We start from the raw sequence: 22,852 nt of genomic DNA on the forward strand, positions 1-22,852 counted from the left end.
CGACTCCTGGGCTCAAGAGATCCTCCCAAAGTGCTGGGATTACAGGCATGAACCACTGCCTACTGGCCCTTTCTTGATATTCTTGATACTGAGCTCTGAAGTCTTAAACTCCTAATAAGCATTCTGGAATCTTCTGAGTGCTTAACTCCCGTTTAGCAGAGCTTGGATTTTCTTTTTGTATTTTAATTCCCTGTAATTGGTAAACCTGTGTCCTACTGCCTGTGGTATTCAGATCACTAGAATACCTTAGGTTCCTTTACCTGGTTGAAGGAACCAGTTGAAGCCTAGAAGAGTAAGGCTTACTTAAATCACAGAAGGAACACTAGCTAGTGAGTCAGAAGTCTTGGGTTCTAGTCATGGTTCTACCATTGACTTTTTGTGACTTTGGACGATCCATTTTACATTTCTGGACTTCAGTTTCCTTATATAAAAAATGAATGGAACCTTGATGATCGCTGTGATTGTAAACATTTTTTGTGTGTTCTAAGACACATCTGTGATTTTTACCATTGGATCTAATACTTTCAAATCAAACAACGTATTCAGTATCTCTACAAGGGCCAGACTGGGGGCTCAAAGACATGTAAGATGTGCTTTTAGCTCAAATATTCTACTTAAGATAATATGTAAATACACACAGAGCTAAATAACACAAGATTAAATAACCATTCAAGTCAGATGTGGCATAATTAGTTGTTAGATGAATGGAATAGATCAGCATTTCCCAAACTCTAACGTGGATCATCAGTTCTGCAAGATGTTAATAGGGCTTCCTGAACAAATGGGTTTTTAGGTCAGTGGCATTAAGTTGGGTCAAACAAAATCAAACAGTTTATTTATTAAAGACTTCTTGGGGCCTTTAATAAATTAATCTCCATAATGAATGTATAGCTGTATAATCTTTGGTTTCCTAGAGTTTGTTCAAGAAGCCCTTAATTTTTTTTTTTTTTTAAATCAGGAACTATTCACTAGTTGAATGAAGTGCAACTTGGGAGGCTGGTATTAGTGCTAAGTGTGTTAGGAGTTTAAGGTGGGAGAGGTAGTTTCAACCTGAATGGCCAAGGAAAGTTTTACGAGGTGCTGGGTCCAGAGCGCAGGGGTGGGTTTGCACAGTGGCAGAGGCTTGGAGGAGCTCATGGAAACAGCCTGGGGCTGAGCTGTGTGACAAGTGAATGGAATGGAGTGGTGGATGCTTCACACTTCACAATCTCTGAGGCTCAGTCTTTTTCCCACATGTGCTTCTTGGACAGAGTTAACTTTTCTCCAGAGTTCAAAATCCCCTGAAGCTATGAAGGGCGCTTGGGCCCCGCCCCACTCACTCATGTTCATTTCTGGTTTTGCTCCTGCTATGTCCCATCACAAGCCAATTCCTAGGCTTGCTGAGTCTGACGGGCTACTGTGAGGTGCTCGTGACACCAGAATAGAACTTGGCTACTCCTCACTGTGAGTGGGCCAGGACTGAGCTTCCAAAGGCTGGCCAAGGGCTGGCTGCCACTGATGCAGAATCTTCTGAGGAGGAGCACCGGAATCTGTATTTCCATCAAGCCCCAAGGCCTGGGATTGAGGAGTTGAACTTGGACTCAGAAGCAGCATGACTCTGATTGGGCCCAGGGACCCTGCATAGTGCCTCCTTACATTAGATTTCACTGGATCCTCTCAGTTGCCCTGGGGAAGGCTTGGGCGATCTGTGTGCTATGGGCTCCAGTCCACAACACTGAAGAGTAACAGGATTCCCAGTTGTTAAGGGCCTGATTCCATATAGCATCCCTCAAACAAGTGCATCCCAATACTTACAGAATTAGGTAGCAGTTATTGAGTCACTCATTTGCAAATGTCGTTATAGAAATGCATGATCATATTAGAAGGATCCAGGGAGGAGAAAATTAGGCTTGCACTGGGCAGGCTGAATGAGCTTCACCTCTGGATTCGGTTTCTTCTGTTGTGTGTTTGCTCTTCCCTCCAGTATCCTCTCGGTCATGTGCTGCTTTTCTAAAACCTGTGTGGAATTATTTATTACAGAGAGATGCCAGGTTTATTACTTTTAAGGGCGAGAACACTTGAAATGTGGGGGAAGGGAAAGACATTGACGTTGTAATACTGTGGTGTAGCTTATTTTTAATCACGGAAAGAAAGGCTGAGGTTTGTTTAAACTGAGATACAAAATGTTAGAAATAAGCTTTGGGTGTTAGGAATAGTAATTCACAGAGAGGTCTCTAGATTCACTGATCTGTTATCCCAAATCTGAAGCAAGCAAGTTCTTTTAAAGCCCAACATCAGAACCCAAGTACTGACCTAGTTTAAAACGTTAAAAGTGCAGCTCATCCTATCAGGAGAAAACTACTGTAAGGGTATGCTCTTTGAGTTGCTTCTTCATTTGTCTAGGGGGCTTCTTTTTCCCTCAGAGGGAGGGCATTAGTTGCATAATTTTGCAGGACAACTGGCTTCTTACTCCTTTTGCATTCCTTAGTGGTGTCTCAGCTTTGCAGTTTTAGGGGGAAATGAGCTTTTGATGTGTAGTAAAAATGATAACTGATTTTAATATAAAATAGTGAATGCTGGGTATTAAACTCTTTGGCAGCAGGAAAAATAACGTGTCAGAGAGCATTAGTTTTCAAAACCTGAAATGAAGTGGCTTAACTCATCAACAGAAGCCCCGGCAATGCAGCAAGGCTTAAGAGGAGGGGGCCCAAAATAGATTGGTGAGTGGTATGGGGAGGGGTATCTGGGGCTGTATTTTTCCATGCATAGGTCTTGAAAAGTTTGATGCATGACCCAGATCTTTTGTTTCTAGGGTAGGGTCTTTGTCAGTGTTTGGTCCTAATGCTGGAGTGCTTTCTTCCTGTTCCTCTCTCCTCTGCCAGGATCCTTGGGGCTGCAGTAGATGCTTGATAGCCCAGAAAGAAGATGTGCTGGCAGAGGGCAGGCAAGTTTACAAATTCCTGTGCAGTACCTTCTATATCAGGACTGCTCTGGTGTTGAGAATCACTGTCCTTCGAGTGCCAAATTCCCCTTTAAAAACAGGCTGGGTGTGGTGGCTCACCCTGTAATCCCAGCACTTTGGGAGGCAGAGGCAGGAGGGTTGCTTTAGCCCAGGAAGTAAACAAATAAAAATAAAAATTGTTGGACATGGCCTGTAGTCCCAGCGACTTGAGAGACTGAAGTGGGAAAATTGCTTGAGCCCAGGAGGTTGAGGCTGCAGTGAGCTCTGATAGACCCACTGCACCCCAGTCTGGGTGACAGAGCCAAACTCTGTTTTTGAGAAAACAACAACAGAACCTTGGCCAAAGCTATGCACAGAAAAGATGAGAACGCTGGGGAGTAGCCATATTTCCAGGCTTCGCATTCACAATCAAAAGTGCAGGTTCCGTGATTTTCTGCCTCTGTTTTCTCTCATCACGACTCCCTGCTGGTTTCCTTCTTGCTGTTTCTTCTCTGTCCTGATTGTGAAAGATTTTGGGCTTCTGGTGGAGTTGTGCCACTGTCACTCTCTTGCTCACAATACTTCAGTAGCTCCCAGTTGCCCTCGTACCTGGATCCCAACTTACTTTCCTAATGTTTTCTACTGTCTCCTGCAGAATCTTTCCTCTGGCCATGCAGCTTCCAGGCTGACCTCTCAGTGTGTGTCTCAGTAGAGTCTTTACCTTTGGCTTTTACTCAGACGCCTTGCCTGAAACGCTCTTCTCCCCACCATCCACTAGATCCTACTTTTGGATGGAGCGTGAGTGGGGAATTGCTGTTGCTTGTGCACTAGAGTGTGATGGCTGAAGCCGAGCGAGGAGGCAAATGCAGAAGCTGATGGTGTGTCCGAGTCACCATGTTTATAGAAAGCTTATCCTTTAGTTAACTTGGGCACAGGTTTAACTTGTATATAAATGCGTATTCAGCATAGGTAGTCCCCTGTAGGAGATACAGTTGGGGATTCAGCTTTTTTTTGACCCAACATCTGTGAGTATTGCCCTACATCATTAAATAGCCCCCATCGTGTGTGTGTGTGTGTGTGTGTGTGTGTGTAGTTTGTTTGTTTTGAGACAGGGTCTCGCTTTGTCACCTGGGCTGGAGTGGGGTGGGAAGAATGCTGCTCACTGTAGCCTCCACCTCTTGGGCTCAAGTGATCCTCTTGCCTCAGCCTCCTGAGTAGCTGAGTACTAGGACCTGTGTTCTACTATGCCTAGCTAATTTACTTTGTAGAGATGAGGTCTTGCAATATTGCCCAGGCTGGTCTCGAACTCCTGGGCTCAAGCTGTTCTTCTACCTCAGCCTCCTAAAATGTTGGGATTATAGGCGTGTGTGTGTGTGTGTGTATTTTTTAGCTCAAATGTTGCTTCTCCATTTTTGTTCTTTTAATGTATGGTCTGAGGATACCTGCCTTTACAATTTTCTGGAGTTTTCTTTTTTGTAGAGATGAGGTCTTGCTATGTTGCCCAGGCTGGTCTTGAACTCCTGGCCTCAAGTGATTCTCTTACCTTCGCCTTTCAAAATGCTTTAGTGGACTATAGGTCTGAGCCACTGTGCCTGACCTGCCTGGTTCTTACTAAATTTGAAGATTCCTGGGCCCTACTCCAGACCCAGAGCGGAGTCCAGGAGAGGACCAGGGCACACTGATATGATTCTGAGGGCCATGTGCACCACAGCCCCACTTCTAGCCCCTGGAGTCTGTAGACTGCCCCATGTGTCTGGGGCATGGTGTGAGGGGCTAGTTGTGGTATTCTGGCCAGGTCAGGGTTGGGTGGGCAAGTAAGGGCTGCCAAGGAGAATCTGGATTCTTAAGAGGAGTTGGCTGGACTGGAAGTGGTGGCTCACACCTGTAATCCCAGTGCTTTGGGAGGCCGAGGTGGGCGGATCACAAGGTCAGGAGATCGAGAGCATCCTGGCTAACATAGTGAAACCTTGTCTTTACTAAAAATACAAAAAACTAGCCGGGCTTGGTGGTGTGCTCCTGTAATTCCAGCTACTCCGGAGGCTGAGATAGGAGAATTGCTTGAACCTGGGAGGTGGAGGTTGCAGTGAGCTGAGATCCTACCACTGCATTCCAGCCTGGGCGACAAAGTGAGACTCAATCTCCCCCCACAAAAAAAAGGAGTTGGCTCCATGATTACCTGGCCAGGGACTGACCAGGACTGTGGTGAAGGAGCCTTTGCTACTGTCCTCAACTAGTCTTTGGGCCTTGCAGAGGTCCATGGGCTTCACAAATGCTTTCTGCCCATGACTCTGTTTTATCTTTTGATGGTACGTGTCGGAGCCATGGCTAGAGTGCCCCAAATCTTGTTTTATGTCAAATACTCTCCAAGGCAGACAACCTGCAGTTTTAAATCATATACTATGTGACGTGATGCCTCCTTTGGGATCTCCAGAGTCAGAGGGGGTGCATGTGTGTGTACATGTTGATATTTTTGGGCAAAGGGTTATTCCAACTGTAGAGACCATGTGTCCTCCAGCCCCAAGGCCTCCCTTGTGCCTGTGGAGATTAGCTTCATCATCTCCCAGCTTCTGGTTTTAGATTGTGTCTTAGAGCTGAGCATGGGGTGATGCCAAGGCCCTTAGGACGCACCAAGGATGAAAGAACAGTGGGGTTGTGAGGGTGCTTCTGCGGGGAGCCCCAAGGCCTAGACAAATGTGAGCTAGACCGGAGCCAGGCAGGCTTGCAAGATGTGCCCCCAAGCTGCAAACCTGCTCCTCCCTCCGCCCTGGCCTTCCTTGTGTTTCATTTGTATCCTGCTACTGATCTGATTTCCTTTTGCATTGGGTAAGGTTCTTAGTAGATACCTATTCCATGAAATTAGAGATGAATTAGACACGAGAGAGAAAGACCTGGCTAAACTGGAAATGAGAAGGAAATTGACAGTTTAAAAACACATTGTGGTAAAAAAGAAGCATAACATAAAATGTGCGACTTTAAGCATTTTAAGTGTATAGTAGAGTGGCATTAAGTACATGTGCATTGTTGGGCAGCATCCCCACCATCCATCTCCAGGGCTCTTTCATCTTGTAAAACTGAGACTATGCCCATTACTGTTCGTCCTCCTTCCCTCCAGCCCTTGGCAACCTTTATGATTTTTGACTACTCTAGGTACCTCAATCAGTGGAATCATACAGTATTAGGTTTTTTTTTAAGTTTACATTTTTCTGTGTTGATCTTTTAAGTAAAACCAATAAGTTAAGAAGGGGAGAAGGGACTTGACTTGCCTCTCCTTTGGAGGCAATCCTCCTCCTCCCTTCTGCCTGTCCTCGTTGCCCAGAGTGGTGGGCAAGTGTGCTGCTAATCCTCTGTGTAGAATGGGCTGACAGCTGGGGGCTCTCGAAGTTTGCTTCCAGCTGTTCTTGGGCTTTAGTGTTTTCTCTGGAATGAAGGTGAAGCAGGGTTGCCAGATAAAATACAGGCTGCCCAGCTGAATTAAATCTCACATAAACAGTCTATCATTTTTAGTATAAGTGTCTTCCAAAGATTGCATGGGAAATACTTATACTGCAGAATTATCTTTGGTTTACCTGAAATTCAAGTTAAACTAGATTTCCTGCAATTTTTTTTGCTAAATCTGGGTAATCCAATGGTGAACATAAAGCCACTCACTGGTAAAAGGCCATGCATTTGGCTAGAAAGATCTTAGAAGATGAGCAGATTTGATGGTGCAGAGAAAGAGGTGATTTGGCATTGTCAACCTGTTTTTTTGGTGGCATGTTAACTTGGATCCTAAAAGTAGGATTGGAAACTAGCTGCGTAGACTCCTGTCATTTGTGTCTTCAGAGAAACAAACAGCTAGTACTGGCTGATGAGAATATGATCTGCACATGGGAGTTGCCAAAAGCATGCTCTAATACAAGGCCCTTTCTTCCTTTGCAGGTGCTGGGTTACCTGACTGCTAGCAGGGACTGGAGGGCAGTTCTTGAAGAGTCACCCAGAGCCAGCTGCTTATCTGCCCCTGGCCACGGTTTATGTTGTTGACTGATTGCAGCAGCTGCTGAGAGGTGGTTTTATGTTGTGTGAGTAACTGAAACTTGACTCTTAAGTTTCCCTCTTGTCCCTTCCTGTTTAATGAACAGTCAACTGTCCTCGAATATATTTTTTGGTGGTACTTCGATTCATCCCTCGTGTGAGAATTCACCAAAAATGCATCTACACTGAATAAGTCAGGCCAGCATTGAATCCCTCTCTCTGCGTTTTCTGTGTGGCTCTTTTTCACTTACCTCCTCCCCGTTGAATCTAGATTCCTGTGACTGGTTTGCGTTCTCCTCGGTGTTTTCGAGGACATAAAATGATAGTTCTCAGGGTTTGCAAATAGTGTGAGCCCTTCCTGCAGCTGCTGGTGGGTAGGTCGATAAAATCAGTTTTGCTGTGCTAGTCCACAGGCCAGGCCCACCCCCAGGTGCCGGTGGCTGACCCACTGGCTGCCCGTTCGGGAATCTGAGTGGCTGGCTGCTACAAGGGTCTCTGTGGCTTGGAGGAGACGGACACACGCGATGCTGCCTTCAGAGCAGTGGTAGACATGCTTTATTTTGGGGTTTTGAAGCCCTAGCATTTAGTGGCTCATTTTGGCCTTTTTCTTCCCCTAAGGGACTCAATGATGTTGGATAACTCAACTCTGATTGTTGTCCGGATGTTTCTTTTCCACTGATGTCAGTTTATAGAGCAGTCCTCAAGCAAACGTTTGTGCGGGAAGGAGGAGGCCAGGGGGCACTTCGGAACCCCAAGAATGAGCTTCAACTGCTGCCCCACACATCAGGGAGGCCAAGCCCTGACTTTTTAATGCCCGGTGCTTTTACTTCCAGACTCACTGGGTCTGGTTGAAGCTGGAATGAATGGCACCTGAGGGCTGGCTCCTGCTGCAGGCCTTCTGGTTCTCTGACTGGGTTCTCTGTGAGGACTTTGGGATGCCAGGTGGGGGCACCCTCAGAGCGTATGGGATTATTTTTAGGTCTGGTCATTAGGGGTGGGTTGTCTGACAGATGCCTTAGAGCAAATCTTTCAAGAAGTGGGGTGTAGCAGCAGCCCCTGTGCCCCATCACTTCCATGAGTCTCCCTCTGGCTCATCTCTTAGGACTTCAGCTTGACACGGGGTGAGGGAGAAGGTGAGGGCATGGGCAAGAGGGAGGGTTTACTTTTGAGCAGATAGGTCCGGCTCCTCAGTTGGCCTTAGTCCCTGGAAAACTGGCTTCCTTCATTCAGCCCTTTAGAGGAGTGGCCCAGAGTAGGCCTAGCAAGGACTGAACTCTTTGGCATGGCTTCCAGAGCGTTCTTCCCAAGACCCTGCCTTCTGCTGACCCTGTGACATCAGGGCAGGGTGGGGACAGAAGAGACGGACACTATCATCCCCCAATCCCAAGTCCTTCCACACAGCCCATTCCTCACTTTTTCTCTCCACCGAGGGGGCTGACAGAATCAAACTTGTGAAACATAGGACACAGGGGTTTTGTGGTGGGCAGTTACGTCTGTTACTAAGTACGAGGAATTCGAGCAAAGGAGGGAGAAAAATAAATAGCTTTTTAAAGAGAACTATCATATTCAATGGACTCCTCTTTTTTGAGGGTCTGTCATGGGCAAAAGATTGTGGCGCCTCCTGAGAGTGATACAGAGGCAGTGAGCCCCTGACTCTGCCTGCAGGACTGTGTAGGTAGATGGGGAAACAAAACCCCTGCAGTTTCCAGGTCAGAAGAGAGGTACACGATGGAGGGGACGTGATGGGCAGCTAGGGAAGGGGTTCCTGGAGGTGCACGTCAGCCGTGCCTGCAGCAATCTGCAGAGCGTCAAAAAGCTGGTGGGAGAGAGTGTTCTGGATGGGAGAGACTGAGTGGACCAAGACAGAAAGATGGGACCGCACAGTGGGACAAAGTCAGATAGCACAGGGGGTGTTAAAAGACTGGGGCTCTGCACTGTATGGGGAGTGATGTTTTTGTTTGTTTTTTAAACCACTGGCCTAGTGTCAGTTGTGAGCTGTCTGTTGTCTTTTAGAAAGAGTAACCTATACCTTGTTCCTGCTCATTGACTTCTGCGGTTACCACCACGCCAGAGCGCCATTCTGGAAGGCCTCCAGCAACCCTTTGGTGGCCAGATCTCACAGTTTGTTGCCAGGTGCCCTGCTCGGGGCTGCCCGTCATAGGTCACTGCTTATCATTCTCTGACACCCTCTCTCCCTTTTGCCTCTGGGACTCCATATGCCTTGATGGGCCCTTTTCCAATCCCCCTCTGCTATCTCTCCTGACTCGGACACACACATCCCTTCCCCAGCGTCCTGTCCTCAGAGCCATTACCCCTCCTCCGCCGCCACCACCTGTTCTCTGTGCCTGAGCTTTACCTCTTGGCCAGGTTCAGGGCGTCCGGCTGACACTGTTTTTGCAGACCAGTGTGGCTGGCCCTGCTCCTGGTGTTTATGGGTCTGCAGTTGTGAACCCCAGAAACACAAAGAACTGAAATTCATTCCACAGACATCTATTAAGAACCTACTGGGTGACAGAGTACGACTCTGTCTCTTAAAAAAGGAAGAACCTTACTGGATCAAGCCCCCAGAGAGACAAGTGACAAGTAAGAGCCCTGGGTCATCCGGTGGGTACCTGCTGCTTCTCCAGCCTTCCCTTTCCAAGGGCCTCTTCACTGGAAAGCTCTGAGTCGGATCTAAATCTCCAAGAAGGCCAAATCCTTTTTGTCCTTTTCTATAATCTCAAACTTCTCATCTCCTAGCCTCCTGCTTCCTAGCAATTTGACCAAAGGTGAAAAGCGTTTCGTCAGCTCCTTGCCTCAGCCACGCGCAAGGTGGAGGTGCGCTTGAGTGAGTCCTCCCACTGTTTACAGTGCAGGGCCGGAGCTGAGGTGCTTGTGTTCCCTGGCTGTGTCTTGTGCAGGTGACTTTGAATTTGACACCCCTGTCACATAGCCAGTGCCTGAAAACCCTGAAACGATTCTTGGTATTCATAATTCACATTGGGTAGGCTTAGGTGGTATTTATAGCACTCCCAAGACAAGTTATTGCCAAAGGAGGTAGTGACACTTATCAGGGCCTGTGTAGGAGACACAGAGCTGAGTAGACTCTTTCTCTGGCTAATTTTAGATTCCCAGTTTTGGGGTTGGAAATGAGGGCTTGTCACATAGATAGTATGCTTTCAGAGGCTCTGATCTCCCTGAGACTACAAGTATAAAGGTTCTGTGGCCAGTTCTGTTCCCTGGGGCTTACTGTTCATCCGTTGTCTCACTGCACAGCTTCTCCCTGGTTCTGTCTGCTTCTGCTGCCTTGTGGCAGAAAAGGGGGATTCAGGGCTCCTTGACATTCTGACATTAGGTCACCAAGCTGTGGGATGGGGATTCAGGGTGCGGGAGGATTTGACAGTAGGGCACCATGCCTCACAAGCTACTTTTTACAACATGTGAATGCCTGACTTACTGTTTAGTTTGCCTGTGGCCCTGTCTACCCTTGGTCAAGGGGAATCTCCCTGGGGAAGGTATTAGTCAGCTCAGGTTGCTATTGCAAAATGCCGTGGACTGGATGGCTTAAGCAATAGAAATAAATTTTTTCACAGTTCTAGAGGCTGGAAGTCTGAGATCAGGGTGTGCTAGCATGGTTGGGTTCTGATGAGGGCCTTCTTTCTGGCTTACAGGCAGCTGCCTTCTGGCTGTGTCTTCACATGACAGAGCGAGGGAGGGAGAATGTGCAAGTGTGCATGCAGAAGCAGGCTGTCTGGCATCTCTTCTTAACAGGGCACTAACCCCATCTTGAAGGCTCCACCGCTGACCTCATCTAAACGTAGTTCTCCCCCAAAGACCCTGTCTCCAGCTCCATCCGCCTGGGGGTAGGGCTTCAGCAGAGGAATTTTGAGGGGACATGATTGAGTTCATGGCAGGGGTTCTTGGAGGTTTTTGAGCTGCAGATTCTTTGAGGCAGAGGCTGGTTGCTGCAGAGGAACTGGGCCCTGTCTTCCTTGGGGGTCAGACCTCCAGTAAGCACCTTTTCCAGTGACCCGGGCAGAATCTTGCGGGGAGAGAGGGACAGCATTCTGGTGGCAGGGCAGGGAGCTAGCTGGTTTCTGTTGGTATTTTCCTCATGTCTAGATGATGAAGCCACGGCCAGCGGAGGGACTTGACAAAGGGAAGGGGTGTGGGAGGGTGCATAGGAAAAATGCTGCACCTGCATGGGAGCGGGTTGGCAGGGGAGGGAGCGCTGGGGCCTGGAGGGAATGTGAAGTCCCATTTTGCCCACTTCTCTGCTTGGCTTCACGTCCCCTCTCCTGTGTCACCTCCTGCAGTGAGCACCTAGAACGGATTCCTGCAGTGTTTTTCCTTTGCGTCGCTTGTCATGACTCATGTTACCTTGTGTAATTAGCCATGTTTTGCAAGTTTGGGATGGTTTGGAAGCAACTCTTCCAGAAAACCGGAAAAAAATGTTTTTCAGTTAACAGTGACATGATGGTCAGATCTGATCAACGGTCCCTCATCCATAGTTGTTGGGCCTTGGCATCCCTTTGTTGGGATTCTGAAGTTTTTGTATGAGTCAACGATACAGCCTTTATTGCTAGTGGCTCTTGGAGCGCCGCCTCTGCCGTGGCGTGGGCATCTCGGTGGGAGCTAGGGCTTATGTAGCGATGGCCAGTGGGGACAAGGCTTACTCTTGTTCCCGGGCCTTTTTCTAGCTTCTCTCCATGCTAAAGGCCAGGTGTGGTCACCCCTCCACCCCTGCCGCCTGCCGCCTCTCCCTGATTCCTTGAAGATGGGTGTTAGAAATAGCACGTTTGGAATCTCTTTCACATTGGCGACTTGGCATCTTGTGCCTTTCCAGTTGCTCATTCTGTGCTGGGCCGAATGACAGATGGCATATTGATCACTTGTTAATAAAGAGATGTTCCTGGTTGGTCATGTTTTTTCTTTGCCATTCCTGGAGAGTCTCACATAGCTAGGAGGGAGAGAGGTTCCTCTTGAAGACATGTGATTAAGAAACATCTTCTAGATGGGGCAGTCTGGGGAACATGGCCAAACCTCATCTCTATAAAAAACAAAAATGAGCCGGGTGTGGTAGTGCACATCTATAGTCCCAGCTACTCCAGAGGTTGAGAGGGGAGGGTCACCTGAGTCCAGGAGGTCAAGGCTGCAGTGAGCCATGATGGCACCACTGCACTCCAACCTGGGCAGCAGAACGAGACCCTGTCTCAAAAAAAATAAAGGCAAAAAAACTCAAGGGCAATGCAGGGCTTGAGTGCGACTCTCCTTGCCTGTCTCGGCTTACTTAGTCTGCAGCATTTCTTCCTTTTTGCATTTTTCTCCTATCTCTGCCCTCTTGTTTGGTGGCTAGAAGACCTAAGGAGGGGAGGCCATAGTGGCTAAACCTCTATTTCAGGAATCTGCTGGTTTATGTGGCACTAGCTCTATTTGGAAAGCAGTAGACTCTGTATTTTTTTTTTTTTTTTAAGTAAAATGGAAATCGGTTTGCTCTTTCTAACTCACAGGGCAAACGTATGAATAGGATGACAAAATAAAAATGCACTTTATTTTAAAAGGAGATGTGTCTTACAAATCAGTAATGATACCTTTATACTACTCCTCAAGTGCTGAATGTCCCAATCAGTTAAAAATTTATGATAGAGAAAAATTTCCTGGAGTTTGAGTAGGAAGGTGTGCCTGCCTGTGTATGAGTGTGTGAATGAACGTGCACAGGTATGCTAGGCAAGTCAAGTCTGAACTTCTGTTTTTCAGGCTGACAACATCCAACCAATACTTGTCTGAGTCCTTTAGTGCAAAAGAATATGCAAGCCCATTGCTAACTTTGAATTAAGTCTTCGTAGGTGTCCTGGGGCAGGCTTCAGTTTTTTTCTTTTCTCCCCCTATGATCCTGTTCCAGGGGCTTGTCCTTTGGGTCATAGTTGGCCTGGGGCCACCTAGCTGTCTGAGGTCCTAAGCTTTGGAGTGAGCCAAAGCGATTGCTCCTTAGGTCTTCTAGCCACCAAAGAGGAGGGCAGAGGTAGGAGAGGAATGCAAAAAGGAAGAAATGAGTACAGGTGGTTTTTCCCCCCTGTCTCAGAGAGGATTTTCCCCTTGAATGATCAATTTTCATGAAATAATTTAAAAGGAAGAAATTAGTAGAAAGAGGCAGCAGGCGACCCACGATTGTTATTCTCCTCTTCTGGTGTGATCCAGGACCTTAGCTCTCTAGCCTCTGAGCGGAGTTGGAGCTTCAGATGTCTGCCCAGGTGCTGCATCAGCCTCAGGCAGTGACATTCCTACCACCTGTTTCCATTTAAAGCCACTCATATTTATTGGGACCCATACTTTCTAGGACTGCAAGGGGGGAAGAAGATTGCAGCAGCCAGCGATATGTCCTGGCAGGTTTCAGCTTCAGAGTGCATTTGATGTGTTCACACCTCGCCTGAATAACTAGCCACATGGTCTTGCGTGAAGAGGCAGGTGTAGTGTGGCGCTCATCCAAGGTAGGCTCTGTCAGGTGCCAATCCTCATGATGGATAGGAATCTTTAGCTGGCTTTGTTGAGAATAATAAGAATTCTGTGTTTATTTCAGATATGTTTTCTCTCTTTGCAATAAAGTTTTGTTGAAATAGAGCAGAGAAATGAACACAAATCATGAATGGGCAATTTGATGAATTTTCACCAACTGAACTCACCTGTGTAACCCATGTCCAGCTCAGGAAAGAACCCGATTAGAACTTGAGAAGCCCCCTCACACCTCTGCTGGTGCAAAGAACCCGATTAGAACTTGAGAAGCCCCCTCACACCCCTGCTGGTGCATCACCTTCCCACAGTCTTAATCGTGACTTAATTTTGCCTGTTTTTGAACTTTATAATATAGATGGACCTGCCCAGTGCATCCTCTTATTTCTGGTTTTGTTCAACATGATGTTTGTGAAATTTGCCTCCATTTTTGTGTGAGTTGTGGGTCTGTCATTCTCATCATAGTATGGTACTCATTCATTTTTTTCATATTATTCTTCTATATGTAGGCAGTTTCCAGACTCCAGCTGTGATCTATAGAGCAATATGAGTAATGTTATTTATGCCTTTGACACGGAGGGGTTTATACCTAGATGTAGTATGTATTAATTAATTATTTTGAGACAGAGTTTCACTTCTGTTCCCCAGGCTGGAGGGCAGTGGCGCGATCTTGGCTCACCGCAACCTCCGCCTCCCAGGTTCAATTGATTCTTCTGCCTCAGCCTCCCAAGTAGCTGGGATTATAGGCATGTGCCACCATGCCTGACTAATTTTGTATTTTTAGTAGAGATGGGGTTTCTCCATGTTGGTCAAGCTGGTCTCGAACACCCCACTTCAGGTGATCTGCTGGTCTTGAACACCCTACTTCAGGTGATCTGCCTGCCTCGGCCTCCCAAAGTGCTGGGATTACAGGCTTGAGCCACCTCGCCCGGCCTAGATGTAGTATTGAGATGTGTTTGCTTTGCTTTTCCTAGTGCATTTTGTTTATTGAGTTAATAGTTACTGAGTATCACTGTGGGCCAAGCTCTGCCTCAGGCCCTGGGGTGGGAGCAGAAATGAGACAAGCAAGGTGTAGTAGGAGGAGAGGGCTGGAGAGAGGCACTGTTCTGGATGGCCTCTGAAGAGTCGACAATTCATCAAGGGCTTGAAGGATGAGAGCAAGCCCGCCAGGTAAAAGTCATCTAGGGAAGAGTACTCCATGCAAGGGGAAGAACACACACAGGAGCACTCACAGAAATTGCTGCTGGCTTAGGCGTGGCCCAGTCAGCGCAGAGCCTCTAGCTGTTGGCTAGACCCTATTCAAGTTGATGAAGTCATGCCCTGGGACATTTAGCTTTTCATTGTTGGAGTTAGGAGGAAGGGCTATATCTGTCTGCATTTTAAAAAATAAACTAAATGCTAGAAGGAGGACCACAGTGGGCTGCTTCACAGAAGCCCCCAGGTGAGGACCAGGCAACGTGCACTTTGCTTTGTGCTGTCCAGAGTTGGCCCCCTGCCTGGGTCTTCTGGAAGGCCCGTGGGCTCTCCACTTGAGAGAATTGGCTGGTCACGTTGTTAGGCCCGACTGTTTTGGAAACCAGCACTACCCATTGGGTTCCTGGTTTTTAGCTAGTGACTCATCTTCCCTGGACCCTTAGGGTCCAGATTCCCAGGCTGAGAGTGTGTCAGGCATGTTTAGTTGTCTTGGGGATTCAGGGAAGTCTGGTTAGCCAGAGGGGACCCCTGTTTTTAGAAGAAGAGTGAGGTAGTGCTATAGGCTGAACAATGAGACACCAGAGCAGGAGGAAATGGCCCAGTGCTGTGGGTGTGGCTCTTGCCAGCCGGTGTCCAGATTTCCCTTCCAGAACCAGAATCAGTGTGGTGTGAGACTTTGGGGAATGAATCCCACATGCAGGCTGCAGGCTAGACAGCCTCCTCTGGCCATTTCTCTTTCCCTCATTCATTACCTTGTGTCTCATCTGTAATGAAAATGCCCATGTTAGGAAATTGTCTAGTTCTGGGGAAAGTCTCTGCTGACCGCAGAGCTGCCACCCCCATAAGGAGGAGGATGTGGAAGAAGACACTCTCTTTGCTGTGCAGGCTGGCTGATGGCTGTGGCCACAGGAGTACTTACTCCCCATCAGAATAGTGGTGCCCCTTGCCTTTCCCCCAACCTCCTACCTCTGAGGAGGGCAGCCCTTTTCTGAACTTCTCTGGATGTTTTTCTAGTGTATGTTTTCACCCTCCAATTTTATTAGTGAGGAAAGAAGATAAAAGGCTCTTGGGTCTTTCATGAACTTCTTGAAACTGTCCCTCTTACAGAGCAAAGCTACAGCCATCCACTGACTTCCCACTTTCCGACCCCCCCACCTCTGTGTTCCGCTCTGGATCTCTGCCTCCCTTCAAAAATCAAACTGCAGTTCTGTGTTTTTAGATATGAATGGTGAGAACCGTTGGTGTTAATTAACAGGTCTTTGTTTCCCGATTTATTTCTCTATTTCACTTAGATTGTAAATCTGAAACAATGTAGAAAGTGATTCTGGGGAAGCTTAGCCAGCAAGAAGGTACCTCGTTTCCTTGTTACCTTTTGTTAACTCAAGGTGAATGCATTTTAAGAGTTAATCTGACACGTGACTTGTCAGATGTAATTAGCCAGAAGTGTTCTTCAGTCTACTAGGGTACCCAGATACCTTTCTTGCAATGAAATAATTGCGACAAAATTTGGTGTTGTTGGGGGGACGGATCACTTTTATTCTTGTTCATGCTAGCAGCCAACTATCGGGCATTCTTGAAATGCTCATTTGAAATGCAAATTCTTTGCACACTTAGGAGGAAAATGAAATTGTTCTGGCTCCCAGCACTCACTCTGCATTTTTGCCATTCCTTCTGATGGTTGAGGGGAGGGCTCACGACTAAATCCCTCAGCATCTTTATGATGATTTCAGATTTGCACTTGCTGAGAAGAAACATTGCCCTGGGATGTTAACCCTCTGTTGCCCACGGACACTATGGGGGTACATGTGAGATTACTCAGTTTCTGAGAGTCTTTTTCCCCCCTTAAATAATCTTTAGATTTCTTCTCTCCTGTGCTCTATGAGTGATGCACATACTTGGGAAACTTGTGGTGAGCGTGTTTTGGTTTTGTTTGGTTTTTATTTTTAAGGTAAATGAAATTGTGCAAAGCCCTTTAGCTCTTCTACGTGGCAGCAGCAGTATGTGCTGTTTCCTTTTAGCCTTAGAAGATTCCTCTGATTTGCTCTCTTCACTGGGAGTTGTCTCTCACTCTCCCCCTTGGCCTAGCCGCCCTGTCCTACCTTGCCACCTGGAGAATCCGTGGCTTGGGGTATGATGGAGATAATGGGATTCCTGTGCAGCAGGGCTGGGGAAGTGGTTCTGTCTCCGACGCTTTCAGGGAACGAGTGATGATAACCGTATGGAGGCAGTGGAAACTGTAATCCTCTCCCCTAGTCGGGCCAGCTATCTTCCTTTTTCTGGACATGGAAATTTTACTTGTAAAACAGTCCCTGTGTTCTGTGGTTCTTGAGACCATTGGATTGTGTGTGGAGGGGTGTCACCTCTCAGCTAAGTTGTTGTCTTCCATGGAGCTGTGTAAACAGCTGGAGCCAGTGGAGAAGGTTTGGGGAATGGAAAGGTGGTAGCACGTTTTCTCTATCCACAAAGCAATGGCTTTAATACTAAGTCTGTCCCCTAAGATGGGGTGGTAGGTGATTTTATGGTTGCTAAGTATTATGAAAATGGAAAATTCTTGTATGTACACTGAATGCAATTGCAGCTGTGCTGTTTTCTTTTAATTTTATTGTAAAGTGCTTTTTTCTCTTCTGCCTATGCATTTCTGCAAAGCAGAACATACAATTGGAAACGAAGCTCCCACGTCTGTCCCTAGTTTGTTGACTTAATGGAATCATAGGTTTTAGGGTCGAAAGAAGATCGTAGAGTCCAGGAAGCCCTGCATCTCATTCCTGTGCACTGGGAGGTCACCAGCGACTGGCGTGGTGGCTGGTGATAGGGAGAAAGAAGTTGCTTTTAGCCTTGCCCCCTTTTCCAGTGGAAATGTGGTAGGGCTTTGAGAGAACTGGTGGGAAATGCCCCCTGATCAGGGCAGGTGTGATGAGAGGCAGCAGCTGCAGGCCTGGAGAACAGCCACACTTTAAGACTTGGAGAATTAATGGTTGAATTAAGTCTATGGGTTGCAAAGCCTCTGAAACAGGCCAACCTCTCTGTTCAGTGACAATGAACCAGAGACCCAGAGAGGTTGGTGGTGTGTCCGGAACAAGCAGCCCATCAGGGATTGAATTAGGACTCATGACTTTGCTCCAGTCTTCTTCCTGCTCCCTACGTTTTAGGGCTTCCCAATCCTCAGCATGTTGGCGTTTTGGGCTGGATGATTCTTTGTTGGGTGGGGCTGGCCTGTGCATCGTAGGGTGTTTAGCAGCCTCCCTGGCCTCTCTACCCACTAGGGGCCACTAGCATCCCCACCGCTTTTAGGTGGGACAGCCAAAAATGTCTCCAGACATTGCCGGATGTTCCCTGAGGGGTAAAATTGCTCCTTGTTGAGAACCATTGCTTTAGAAGAATCTGATGCCCCCGGGAATTTGTAAAACAGCTTTGTTTTTTTTTTTTTTTTTTTTGAGACAGAGTCTCATTCTGTCACTCAGGCTGGAGCGCAGTGGTGTGATCTTGGCTCACTGCAACCTCTGCCTCCTGGTTCAAGTGATTCTCCTGCCTCAGCCTCCTGAGTAGCTGGGATTACAGGCATGCGCCACCACACCTAGGTGATTTTTGTATTTTTAGTAGAGATGGGGTTGCACCATGTTGGACAGGCTGGTCTCAAACTCCTGACCTCATGATCCTCCTGCCTCGGGCTCCCAAAGTGCTGGGATTACAGGTGCATGCCACCACGCCCAGCTAATTTTTGTGTTTTTAGTAGAGATGGGGTTTCACCATGTTGGTCAGGCTGGTCTCGAACTCCTGACCTGGTGATCCTCCCACCTCGGCCTCCCAAAGTGCTGAGATTACAGGCGTGAGCCACCGTGCTCAGCCGTGAAACAGCTTTTATATTAACATGATCCCTTTTCTTTTTTTGCTCTGGAATATAAAATGCACAGCTGAGGTGTTTAGTATTTACTATAGCTCTTCCAGTAGACAACACTGGCTGGAAAGCTGTTGAGAGGGAAGTGGTCAACGTCATTCTGAATTAAACCACCTTGTGTTTGGATTGACAGTTTTCCCCTGAGGAGATTTGAATTGGGTTTTATTTTCAGATTTGGAATGCTGATGATACCACTCTGACTTGTCTCCACTAAGCCACTTGTACTTTTCATTTTGCAAATAGCTGTGAATGGGAACAAAGTGCCCAGTGGGTGGGGAAGATGTCAAAATATTCCAAAAGCCGATAAGATTTCGGCACTCTGATCCGTTTTGTGAGCCTTGCCTCAGCTTGGAGGAGGACTCTCACCAACTTAAACCTCTCTCAGTATAGAGAAGATGTGTGGGCAGATTTTAAAGTTGACCGTCGCCATATGAGTCGTAGAATGGCTGTGGGTGCCTGTGAACTTGATGGATGTGAAGTGGGTAAGAGCCCCATACCAGGAGGCCGGAGACCTGGGCTGTATGCGTTGGCCTCTTAGTCAAGTCACCAAACATAATTGAGCAGTAGGTTATTGTCTGGAGGGGAAGGAGACAGACAAAATTTCTGCTTCCCAGATAAGGGTGAAGTGCTGAGTAGTGAGCCTGGATGTGTGAAACCACAAGATAAACCTAAAATATCTTATTGGATCCTTAATTTTACTCAGGGAATATGGAAGACAAAAAATTATTTTAAGGCCAGGCACAGTGGCTCACACCTGTAATCCCAGCACTTTGGGAGTCCGAGGTGGGTGGATCATAGGGTCAGAAGTTCGAGACCAGCCTGACCAACATGGCAAAACCCTGTCTCTACTAAAAATACAAAATTAGCTGGGTGTGGTGGCACTTGCTTGTAATCCCAGCTACTTGGGAGGCTGAGGCAGGAGAATCAGTTGAACCTGGAGGGCAGAGGTTGCAGTGAGCTGAGATCACACCATTGCACTCTAGCCTAGGTGACAGAGTAAGACTTCGTCTCAAAAATAAAATTATTTTAGTGTGAAAATAAGTATGCACATATTGAATACTCACAAAATTTGCATGACATGAATTTAAGCTAGAACACAGAACTTCATAAATGAAGGAAACCTCAGACTTGCTGTCAATGGTTTTCCTAGTGTCAGATGGCCCACCCCTTTAGTCCTTAATGCAGTTTTGGCCAGATAATTTGATAATCTCTGCGGGGCCAGATTTCCAAAGTTCCTTCTGCATCTAAAATTTCTGGGTGGAGCAGAAAAGACACATCCTTGGTGTAGAGTCTTGGGGAAGTTCACACACTTATTAGCAGGCAGAGCCTTAGAAAGAATAAACAGTAATAATACAAGTTGCCTTGCCTTTAAGAATCCAGACACTTAAGTTTTCCTTCCTTCCTTTTGGTGTAAATTGGAAAGCTTTTGCCTTCTATTATGGAGTGTGAGCCCATAACCAAAAATGAAAAGAGAGCAGGCTTCATTTTGGTGTGGGACCCTCAGAGCTTAAGTATTACCACTAAGACTTTACCTAACCTCAGAAATGAGCCAGAGGGGATGCATGCTGATCTAAACTTCTTTGAAATGCCTGTAACAGAAAGATGTCAAGGGTGTTGGCCCTGGGGTCCATGCGAAAGTTAAACTACTACCATACCCTGCACAGCTGGGATTGCTAAACTGGGGGAAGGTAAGATGTTAAGACACTCCAGCCAGTCGGTTTTTGTTTCTGAAATTATTTAATGTTCCAAGGAGTTGTGTTTTGATGTTGATGTTCGTGATACTTCTATAGAAACTAATGTCAAAGGCTTCAGACAGGGATGCTCATTTCCATGCTGTTTTCTTAAGAGAGATAAGGCCAGGACTTGGCAGCTGAGCCAAAGAACACCTACAAATAAAGCAATTGTCCAGAAAACGGCTTCTGTAACCATTTGTCAACAATTTACCGTATGTGAGATGACTTTTCTATATGATGTAATAAAGATAATTTATAATGTTTTCATGAAGGCAGGAGTAGGTGGTAGAGGGGGTTTTTCTTTGTCTTTTCTTGGCGTGTAATTGAAACAGAGCTTGGACCAAATGAGAAACATTTGTGTTGGAAAAAAGATTCCAGAGGCTTCTTGACTGGAGTCTAATATTGCTTCCTTATTCTATTGTGAGCATGTAAGCAGACTTCTCATCTAAGACAAGTGTTAAGAACGTTGCCATTTGTGTCTGTTCATGAGCAGATGCGTTTTCTGATCTAGGGAACTGTCTAAATTCTAGACCAGATAGCACACACAGTCAATCAGAAGGAAAAGTTCGTGAGTTGACTGTCTCAAAAGATATACCTGGCTTCTGTATGGATTTATAAATGCAGTTCCTTTCACAGTGCTGCTTACCCAGACTGCTCTTTATAAAGAAAGATGTGCCCATGGATTTTGAAGTTCCAGGCTTTTTTAAATTGGCCCCCAAGGAATGCTGGAGTTTGCAGAGGAAGTCTAATTGTTCTGCCATTGGGAAATAGGGCCTGAAGGGATGTGACTGAATACTTTGTGTTGGTGGAGTGTGCAAAGAAAACCTCTCTTCTTGTTCAGGCTGCTTGTGTGCTTGGCTTGACTCTAGAGTTGGCACTCTTGAGAGCCACCCACAAGCACCCTTAAAACACTAAGACACAGGCAGTTCCTAAGTGGATGCCTAATGAAGGAAATATTTTAATCCCTTTGCTCTTACTGACTCTCTTCTAGCTAAGTCTGTAGTTTAAAAAAGCAAAAGCCAAATTAAGAATACAGAACCCACTCCTCAATATGTCACCTTCTTCAAACGCAAAACATCCAACTAGATTTTGCCATCTTTCCTGAGCTCAAGATGGGCATGGCTCTCGTGAGTGTTTGTGTGGGTGTGTGCATGTGTGTGTGAGAGAGAGAGAGAGAGAAAACGCACTCACACGCACATGTAAGTCCAGCATTTTTCTTGATTGAACTCAAAACAATAGGTTTATAGGGAAACCATTGCTAAGAGCTCAGGAAAAGTAAAGGCCTGCCAATTCCAGAAGGACAAAGGGTTTCAGCAACTTACATGGGAACAAAATGATCTCATGCCCCTTTCCCACTGAGACTGCACATAAGTGGGATCCTTCTCAAATTCTGAGTGCTCACTTACAGATACAGTCAGTGTTTCCACCCTGTGGGACCCATTCGGGAGGATGGCCAAACCAGGAAACAGATTCCAGAGGTAACTCTTTGATGTTTAACCCAGACAGTCGACCGACCCGGGCTCCTGAGCCAAGGAGGGGCTGCAATTCTTCAGTGAGGGACGAGACCCTGGCTTACGCTCAGGCATTAGTCACTACATCCAATGGCGAGTTCCGTGAAGTTAAAGGCCTGGACCAAAACTGACAGTGGACCTCTGATAACAGCTCTGCATCTCTGGGGCATTAGACTGCCAAACTTTAATTCCTGGTGACTCACACTAGCTGGCCCTCTCACGCCTCAGAGAGTGCGGGCAGGAAGAGGCCGCACGCTCCAGGCCTCCTGATGCCCCTGTGCTCAGCATCCCTAAGAGTGGGCTGGAGCAGGTGCTGGGGAGGTGAGAATGGCATGGACTTCTCAAGTGGCAGGTGGGACGTGCATGCAGGAGCTCGGACGCAGCGCCACTGCCTCTGTTACATACTGAGCCAGTGCAGGCACTGTGCTGGGAGACGAACGTGGAGGCATCTTTGAAGGTCTAAAAGTTTGGCAACAGCTCCCTGCAGACAGTATCCTTGGAGAGAGAATATAGCAAGACAAAAAGACTATTGAGTGAATTCACATTTCATGAGTCATCACAGCCTCTATATACATTTTAAAAGTAACGAAATATAATTCTGGGACATTGTTAATCTGTTCTGTAGATAACACTTGACATGTATGTGAAGGACCTCTTGAATAACTGACACAACATGATAAAACTCCTGTTTTGCTCCAAACTGGGGTTAAGGTAGGGGTGAAAACACACACAAGGCTGGGCATGGTAGCTCACACCTGTAATCCCAGCACTTTGGGAGGCTGAGGCAGGGGAATGGCTTGAGCCCAGGAGTTCCAGGAGAGCCTGAGCAACATGGTGAAACCCCGCCTCTACAAAAAAATTAGCCAGGCATGATGGTGTGTGCCTGTACTCCCAGCTACTCGGGAGCCTGAGAGGTGGGATCACCTGAGCCCGGGAGGTCGAGGCTGCATGAGCCGAGATCATGCCATTGCACTCTAGCCCAGACAACAAGAGTGAAACTCCATCTCAAAAAAAAATAATAAGTACGTTTTTGAAATAAGGTGTAAACTGTGTCACCACCTGAGTTTGGGTGGGCTCCAGTGTGCTATCCCAGGCGCACCTT

At 46.9% G+C, this 22,852-nt stretch overlaps 1 protein-coding gene across 6 annotated transcripts in view; it reads left to right on the plus strand.

The window, feature by feature from the left end:
- The window catches only part of TLN2 (talin 2), a 464,397-nt gene that overhangs the window by 55,884 nt on the left and 385,661 nt on the right, over positions 1-22,852 (plus strand). For 4 of the 6 annotated variants that reach the window (XM_012443139.2, XM_012443144.2, XM_064361373.1 and 1 more), the window contains exon 2: positions 6,839-6,978. The exons of the other annotated variants lie outside the window; for them this stretch is intronic. The gene's annotated coding sequence lies outside the window, so the exon portion shown is untranslated. The remainder of the gene's footprint in view (positions 1-6,838; positions 6,979-22,852) is intronic. 6 annotated transcript variants of the gene reach the window in all.

Source organism: Aotus nancymaae, unplaced genomic scaffold, assembly GCF_030222135.1.
Source record: "Aotus nancymaae isolate 86718 unplaced genomic scaffold, 86718_ANA_hifiasm-v0.15.2.pri h1tg000041l, whole genome shotgun sequence".
Classification (NCBI taxonomy): Eukaryota; Metazoa; Chordata; class Mammalia; order Primates; family Aotidae; genus Aotus; species Aotus nancymaae.